A 9,272-nucleotide genomic window follows, 5' to 3' on the forward strand; every position below is an offset into this window, starting at 1 on the left:
CTTTAAATACCTTATTTGCCCTTGATGCTGCTGACTGGCATTGTTTGCTACAGCCACAAGGAACAAACTCTAAATTCCATACACAAATCAGATAACAATTCATCTGTGAACAAAAGTTAGTCATGGTCGCTCCAATCTTCCAGAAAATATGGAATTAACCATTTAGATTTGATGCATCCCTAGAAAAATAATCATAATAAAGATAAATCATCATACCATACCCACAATGCAGATAAAATTTTGTTTTGGTTCATGCTAATTTGTTCCCACTGGTAATTCTGTGCAGTTCACCAATATACATGCAAATTAATGTCTGCTTCGGCCAATCACGCTCAAGGTGCAGGACACGTTAGTTTTCATAGCTGCATTTATGTATATTTGAATGGCATCTCTTCCACAGCTCAACATTATTAATGGCCGATTGTCTTGACGCAAGCAAGTTAAGGCTATTGAAGCAGCCACAAAGGAAACGCTAGCGTTACTACCAGGCCCAGACTGACATTAATTCAAGGGCTCCTTTGTGTCCTTAATTTATCAGAGCAGGCTTATGCACTGGCTCTCAATAAAAGTTTCAAGGGGGCTTTTAATAAAAGCAAGTATGAATGCAGTCAATATACAGTCGATTTCACATCCAGTTTAGCATTATATATTTGTGCATGCATTTGTAAATCCAACATTTTTCCCCAGAAGGGGGAAAAATTCTTCCCTGACTCTGAAAGGTTAATTCGATCAGTCTCTGCATAAACTTTTTACTAAGAGTTAATTTCAATAACATTGTTAAAAAAAAGACATTTAAGCCTTTCTAATCTAAAATGTATTTGCCAATACATCTTTTTTAAGGAAAGAACTGCGAAACTTTCTTCTTTAGGAAACAATCCATTTCCTGAACTTTTAACACAATATATTAATATTGCACTGCATTGTCTAGAAGAGGTCTCAAATGTGCTTTGTATAATTACCATATCCTCCCCTGCATGTATACAGCCTTGGATTTACAATTTGCAGCTCCTCCTTGGGTCCCGAATTGGCACACAGAATATTTCTAGAAAAACACAGATGCGGCTGAGCAGTATGCCTCCCCTAAAATTGTGCCACCCTAAGCTTAGGCCTGAATCTATATCCCTTTTAATGTAGGGCATTAACTTGCTGGCACTTTCTGCTACTTACCAACTCTATCAAAGATGAAACTATCTTGCATGTTTTAAAAACTGTAGAGCATAATCTTACATTTATCAACATTTAATCTCATCTGCTACTCAGCTATGCTTAGTTTAGATTTGTAAGATCCCCTTACAAAAATGACACATCCCTGAATTGTTCAGAATATTTTCTGTCATTGGCAAACAGCATTATATTGCTTTTGTTAACCTTGTGGTTTTTGGTCAAGCTTTTCATTATCTTTTTGCCTCTATGGATTTGTCATCATAACTGAGAAACTTCCTCACTCACCTTTCAAAGGGCATTGATTAAAAACTGTTGGCAGCCTTTTAGGAAACTGTTTGGCCCATGTGAAGAATAACACGTATGCAGCTCAATTCCAAACACCCATTGTGAAAGTGGGTTGCTACACAATCTTGTTAGTATTCTATTAGAAAATTCTTCAGCAACTAAACATAGCAGTTAAACCCCTAAATTTAAGGTGCTCGTCCTGTAAGTATTGTGACCTGGGTGTGAAGACCCCAGGTCCCACGCTTTTGTATTAGCCAACTTTTTAGCAATGCTTAAATTTGAAGGGAAATGCACTCACCAAATGAATCGCCCGTAGCAGGAGGTGAGTATGCAAATGAAGAAAGAATCGGCAAGCACTCCAGACGCCACTCGTGAAGTAAAAAACTTTAATCTGCTGAAATAAAGTTGCCTTTTACTTCACGAGTGGTGTCTGGAGTGCTTGCCGATTCTTTCTCCATGTAAAGAAAAAATATTATTTGTGAAGATGACAAATAAATTTAACTCTGGTACTAGTTTTTAAACTTACTACTATATTTATCACAATATTTTATGTTTCTTTTTAATGTTGCATATTGAGTTTTTTGCAAATTTGCTATCATATTATTTGCTATGGACATAATATTACTCAAAGGCCACTAGGTGGCAATTTAACACAAATGTTAATTGTTAGGTTTATGTTAATAGAAAAGGCTTGGAATAAAAATATTTGCAGTGAATTACGATAGCCTATACATCAACTATTGCCATATGTTTCTCATATTCTGAACTGTCAAATTATTTAATGTTTCTGATTTTCTGTGGCAGAAAGTGTATAATATTAAAAAGATTGCGGTCTGTGAATTTCATGCAGGGGGTAAGCAATTTAAATCATCATACAAATAACATAGACAACACAATAACACTACAGACCTAATATAGAAATTTTAAAGTGAGGACAAGCAACTGCCCTTAATAACAAGGTGTTGGAGGTCCGTGAGAAGTTTTTTTTTTTGGGGGGGGGGCTGTAACCCCTGCCATGCTACTGGCAGTAATGGTTATTACTGCAACCATTTTTATGACAATTGTACAATTTCATAAAAATATTTGAAAGCATATCATAAATTAATCTCTGCATACTAAAGCAGAGATTATTTACAATGCCCCACTCAGTGTGCAAAGTGCAAAAAACAGCCCACAGAAAAAGCCCTGAATAGAATACTGCCTCTATTGAAGAAGGGCCGCCAGTGGGAAGCACTTAGCCATTCCCCCCTCTCCCACCCCCTCTTGCACCCCTTAGTTCTTTTGCTCCCCCCTGGAGCCACGATTGACTCCTTATGAGTTCCCACAAACTGTCAAATGCAATATCAACTTTAAACCAACAGATGGCACTTTTCCTAGATCATCCAACAACAATAACTTACCAACCTTTTATGCTTCTAAACTAAAATTATTTAGTTGATACAGCGGTTTTTACTTCCAAATCCCTACAGTCCCTCTGGGACAATCTTTAAATGAAAACCTGGATGAGTCTTAGCTCAGCTGTTGCTAACGATATGTTTTTAATAATTTTTTACTTACCCGTTACATCTAACTGCCCTTATTCCCAGACATTTTGCAAATGCTAAGCATAACGTCTGTCAAATGAGGTGGAAGGTGTTAGAAGTTGTACCGAAGCCAAATAGAGGGATAGAAACACCTTGCTTTTACAGAGAGAAGCCCATTGGATTAGGCGTCTAGAAAGTACTCAACCCAAGGGGATGAACGAACAACTGAATTTAATATGTTTTCTTTAATTGACTCTGTGTAAATTTATTATACTTCTCTTTCAGGAAATATTGATATACAGATAGTCTTAGGTCACTAAGTTTGAATTGTATCTGATAATGGTGAGTTTCAAATCTATTACAGTAAGAGATATAATTGTGTGTAAGCTATCTTTTACTATTTTAGTAGTCAGTGCTTATAGCAGAATAGTTAATAACATTGTTGCAATAAGACTATTAGGATAAGCAATAGTAAATGTAAAGGTCAAACTTGTTAAAATTGTTATAATGTTGCACTATGAAACTTGTTTCATGTTAGAGCCTGGATAGGCTTAACAAGCAGTTTCCTTTTACACAGGCTAGGGGCCAATGGAAGCAGTGGCCTGCTGTTCTATCTGGAATGAGAATGAACATTTATGAACTGTTTAAAGACAATTTTTTACTTTTTTTTTTTTAAACTTCTTTGTGGATATGGACTCTGTGCACAGTTGAATGTTCTCGCAGGAAGGCTATTTATTGGACCCACTAAGACTTTTTATAGAAATGTGCCATTTTACACAGTATTATTTTTAAACTAATCAATTGGAATTAAAGGTTTTTGTAATTTTTAAAAAATATATATTTAAAATTACCCACAATGCACTTTAAGAGGTGAAAGGTCAAAGAATGCTTAAATACTCCCTTTGATTCTGTTTCTGCACACTTGATAAAGGGCCTAGCCCGAAACATGTTGTGTTGCAATTTTCCTCAAAAAAAGCACTTGCAGTCTTAGATACTGTTCTGGATTGGTCCTGCTTCTTACAACTATATCTATCTAACTGCCCTTATTCTTACTATTATTTCCTTTCCCTACTAGATTATCATTTCATTTTATCTTTCAGTTGATGTTTTATGCTGCAGTTCTGTTGTCTTTACTCTTTCTTGCTAAATCTCCTGCTAAGGCATGTTGCAATGGGTGGGATGTATGTACACTGGCATTAGTATTAGAACTGTGTCAACAGGATGGTCATAACAAAATGCCTATATCCACCTGGTCCTAATATTCATATGAACTTCATTCATTGAATTGTCAATATTGCAGAAAAATCAGATGCAATAACTGCCTGGGTGGATAAAATAGCCAAGTGTTACCTGGACTCATTAACGTTTCTTGTGGTGTAGGTATATGTCATCTGCAATGGAAATACAGTATATTGGCTGTATGGTACCAAAAGAAAAGACATGATTTTTCCTGCAAATACAATATTAGCAGCGCAAGGAAAACAGTAGATGTCAAATACTTACCACACCACAGTTGTGGACCTGCACATTTCCTGCAGTCAGTAGCAAGGAAAACCCATAAATTAAAGGTACTTGCATCTACAGTACATGTGCTCTTTGCATTTCCATATATTTGAGGGCACACTTCTCCTGTGCCAAATGACTACAATGATAACAATCAGACTTACAAAATTGTAGTCCAATTTGCATCCAAGTGCGAGTGCAATAGCATTAATTTGGACACATCAGCAATAATTGTGTTAGGCCAAATTCCCCCTTGCAAAAGCAACAATGCTGGATTTCTGCAGCCTAGCACATTGTGTCTTCAGTAAATTAATGACCTATTTACCATATGTACTGGATTGATTTTAGTACAACATTAGAGCCTATGGTAGATTATCAGGTCAAGTGGTCTGTTTTTATTCACTCCCTAGAAGGATCCTGCTATTTTTTTACTCCCAAATAAGTCTTTGATTAATAGGCTTCTGGGCTGTTTTACGTGTTTATTTTAAATTACATTTCTTGGCAGATGAATAATGAACAATTGACAACTGTTAATCAGTACAGCTGTTTTCTAGTTCTAATTGTTTGTAAATATTTTTTCTTGACGGTTCTAGGTTGATGCAATATTGATTCTGCTGTATAATATTTTGTTTAACACAATTAGATTATAGAAAACATAGGACTAAAACCTGTGATCTGTAGACCCCTTTTTCTATGTGTGCACCAATCAAAGCTAGCAGCTGATACAGCAATAGTTCAGCTTACCAGTGTTTCTAAATGAACCCTACTCCTGAATTTCATACATACAGTAAAAAAGAATAAAAATTTGCTTATATTTATATTGGTCTATATTTGAAAATACTTGTGAATTCTAAATAAAAAAAGAGGCCTTATATTTATAGTTTATTTTTTAATGAATAAAATTGTAAAGGTTAAGTACAGGGTTGTGTAATCTTCGTTAAAAAAGTAGCAATTCCTGATCTAATGCTCTCGCCCTTCAAGTGACCTGTACGTAAATATCAGAGCACTCTTAATAATATGATTCCCTTTGTGCTAAGACTTGTTGAGCAGGATTCTCACTTGTATGTAAATCAACCCGGATGCCAAACCGAAAGGAAATCAAGGCTTGGCTGGAAATCTAACATCATTACTGTGGATAATTACCACAAGAAGTTTGGATACTCTATGTAATGAAAAGCTAAGTGACTGTGTGTTAGTATAATTATTAATCTTTTGGTACCAGAATTTCAATGTACCTAATAGATTAAACTCAACTAAACAGAACCATTCTGACCCATACTAGTTCATTCTTGCCCACATAATGCCATATTGGGTTACATGCATATAAACATGTAAAGCCTGTAAGATTGTTCTGTTTTTCTGTTACAGGAATTCTTGTTCTGGTAAATGTTTTTTTTTTTTTTTTTTAATCTCTCTTTATTGGTTTTCTTTTCATTATAAAAAGGTAAAAAGGGTACAGAAGGAAAGAAGGGGAAGGGGATTAAAAACAGAGATTTACAGTCAATACATCCTTTACAACCCAGAATAATACATTTCTGTAAAACAATTCATCACGTCCAGACACCTTTACCTGCTTGGTTAGGATACCCATTTAGACTGACCCCTTATATCTTGTCCTAACTTGTCATCCAACTAGTTCCCACTTTCCCAACCATGGTCCCCATGTTTGGAGATATTGTGGTGTATTATTATGCCGTAGACTCGTGATCTCCTCTAGTTTTCTGGTTTCTTCTACTAGATTCATCCATTCCATTTCTAAAGGAGGTGTCTGTTCCTTCCATTTTTTTGGTATCATAGCTATTGCTGCATGTAAGAGATGTAATGTCAATCTGTCTGCTAGCATTCTATCCTGGCTGTCTATATGAAACAACAATAGCCTAATATTTGAATAGTGAATCTCTGAGCCTGTTATTCCATTTATCCTATCCAGATCATTCCCCAGAAATAAAGACTTTTTTCAATTACTTTCCATTATTTATTTTTTACTGTTTTTCCAAAATTGAAGTTTAAAAGGGTGGTGAACCTTTCAGTTAACTTTTAGTATATTATAGAATGGTCAATTCTAAGCAACTTTTCAATTGGTTTTCATTATTTATTTTTTCATAGTTTTTGAATTATTTGCCTTTTTCTTCTGATTCTTTCCAGCTTCAAATGGGGATCACTGAACCCCATCTTAAAATCAAATTCTCTGTAAGGCTACAAATGTATTATTATTGTTACTTTTTATTACTCATCTTTCTATTCAGGGTTCTCCTATTCATATTCCAGTCTTTTATTCAAATCAGTGAATGGTTGCTAGGGGAATTTGGACCCTAGCAACCAGATTGCAGAAATAGCAATTTGGAGAGCAGTTGCACAAAAAGCTAACTCAAAAAATACAAATAAAAAAATGAAAACCAATTGCAAATTGTCTCAGAATATCACTTTCTACATAATACTAAAAGTGAATTTAAAGGCAAACAACCCCTTTAACGTTGAATGTTCGTGTCTCTGGTGTTTCAGTCTGGCAGCTCAGTAATTCAGGTGCAGATTCTGAACTGATACAATTTTGGAACATTTAGTTGGTACATTTCTCAGCAGCATCTCTGGAATATTAGCAACTTTTGTATCAATTATAACAGCTGCCTGTAATAAAACCCAGAGATTCTGCTCAGCAGGGACAAAGATAAGAAATGTATTAACTAAATATATCAATTTAGAACAGTTTACAGGGTCGGCGACCCCCTTCCCAGAGCTGCTTTAGGGCTCTTACACATGAGTGTTCTGACCTGCGCTCCCCTGCGTTCCGTTTTTCGGCGTTCAGCCGCAGGGGAGCGCAGGAATAGACGCATGTCATTATTTCAAATGGAGCTGTACTCACTCAGGCGCATGTAGGCGCTGAACGCAGGAAAAATGCAGCATGTTACGTCTGAACCTGCGTTCGGCGCCTACACGCGCCTGAGTGAGTACAGCCCCATTTGAAATAATGACTTGCATCTATTCCTGCGCTCCCCTGCGGCTGAACGACAAAAAACGGAACGCAGGGGAGCGCAGGTCAGAACGCTCATGTGTAAGAGCCCTTAGAAGGTGAGAAATTACACTTTACCCATCACTATTAGAAAAACGGTCACACATAGAAAATAGAAAGTAGTTGGAAATAAGTAATTCATGTTGTTTAGTAACCGAGGGCCCTTTTTCCGGACTCCTCCACTCTCTGGTCATAAGATCTTTCATAATAGTATGAACAGGAAAAGTCTTAGGTTTCCTCACAAGTTGTGATGAGGAAGTCTTAGGGTCCTCCTCCTCCAATGCTTCCATGGTGGTTCTGACCCTCCTAATTAATCTAGAGGTACTGTCAGGTGGAAACAGATAGATAGCTTCTTCTTTGTCAGTGGATACTGCAGAATCATTATATGACTCTTCTAATTGAACTGTGCTGGAAAAGGAAGAATGCACCAGACTTGAGATGCTTTCTAAATTAGTCGCATGCTGAGACTGGGATAACATCTCCTTCTTGGTGGATCTTACAACATCCTTAATCCAGGCAATTGAAGTTTCTGGGTAAACACCATTTCCCTTCTCCGCCAAATACTTAAAGCACTGCTCACAGAATCTCTTGTCATAATTATCAGACAGCTGATCATCACAAGCTCTGCACTGCAAATGTTTAGATTCCCTGTGCTTCTTTGCAACAGTGGAAATCTGCAACACAAGAACAACATCATAAGTTTCCGTGAAACATATTAACAACAAGGGGGGGTTCACCACAAGGTACCTTATAGGCTACTCAGGAGGCTGCAATCCAGGCAGGAATCAACACAGCTCTCAGCGTGTTGACATGGGTTTATGACGTCATGATTTGTACTCACAGGATGCACACTTTTTCCTGCAGAATTCTGAGCGTGAGTGACGATTTCTGGCGACTATTTCCAGTTCGCAACAATTTCCACACCGCGCTCAACTTTTGTGCACATGCCCATCAGAACGCCCCTGACTCCTTGAGACTCCAGAGTCCTCAGACCACCAGTAACTCCTCTCCAGAGTGCCCACTCACCTCCCAAAAAAAGCATACTCCTGGAAGGAGTTAACTACTGAACGATCAATACGTCTCCATCGGCCATCTTTGGGACTGGCAACCCTAAGGCTGCATAATGAGAAAAAAGACCAACACCTAAGGGCAATAATCTACCCCTGGCAATTTACCCCTTGGGTGTCATGCCTGCTGTCATCAAGCCCCCTTGGGACCTGGACAGCTACATACTGAAAAGAGAAAAGAAAAAAACATCAGTTACTGAAAACCACTTACCTACCACAGGTAGGACAAGAAAACACTGGTGAGGAGGGGGAGTTAACTCGTAATTATAGGCGGGGTTAGTTAAATTGTGACTGGCTACTTGTCCTACCTAACAGGGAGGGAGATAAATCTCACAGTTACCGCTGTATGGGACCTAAGGGAATGATTCTACAATTAAAACATGCTCTTTCTATTTCAAATGGAATCTTTTTTTTCTCATAAAGGCATCATCCAAACTCTGTTAAATCCACAACACTATTATTCTTGCAATGTTATATTTGCTTGAACACAGGCAAAAACAAATTAGAGAGTGCAGCAGTTGAAGTAGACAAAACATTACATGTGCATTAAGATTTACCTTTTTCCATCTGAATCTTGACTAACTACTAGTTAATCCATTATTGTCTTCTGGTGAGATTCACACCCAGTGAATTATTTGATGTTGCATCTGTTTATTCAATCATACAAATTATTAACTACGATATACTGTATTAAAATCCAGACCTTCTTTTAAAGCAGTATTT

This window comes from Xenopus laevis, chromosome 7L (assembly GCF_017654675.1).
Source record: "Xenopus laevis strain J_2021 chromosome 7L, Xenopus_laevis_v10.1, whole genome shotgun sequence".
Taxonomy (NCBI): Eukaryota; Metazoa; Chordata; class Amphibia; order Anura; family Pipidae; genus Xenopus; species Xenopus laevis.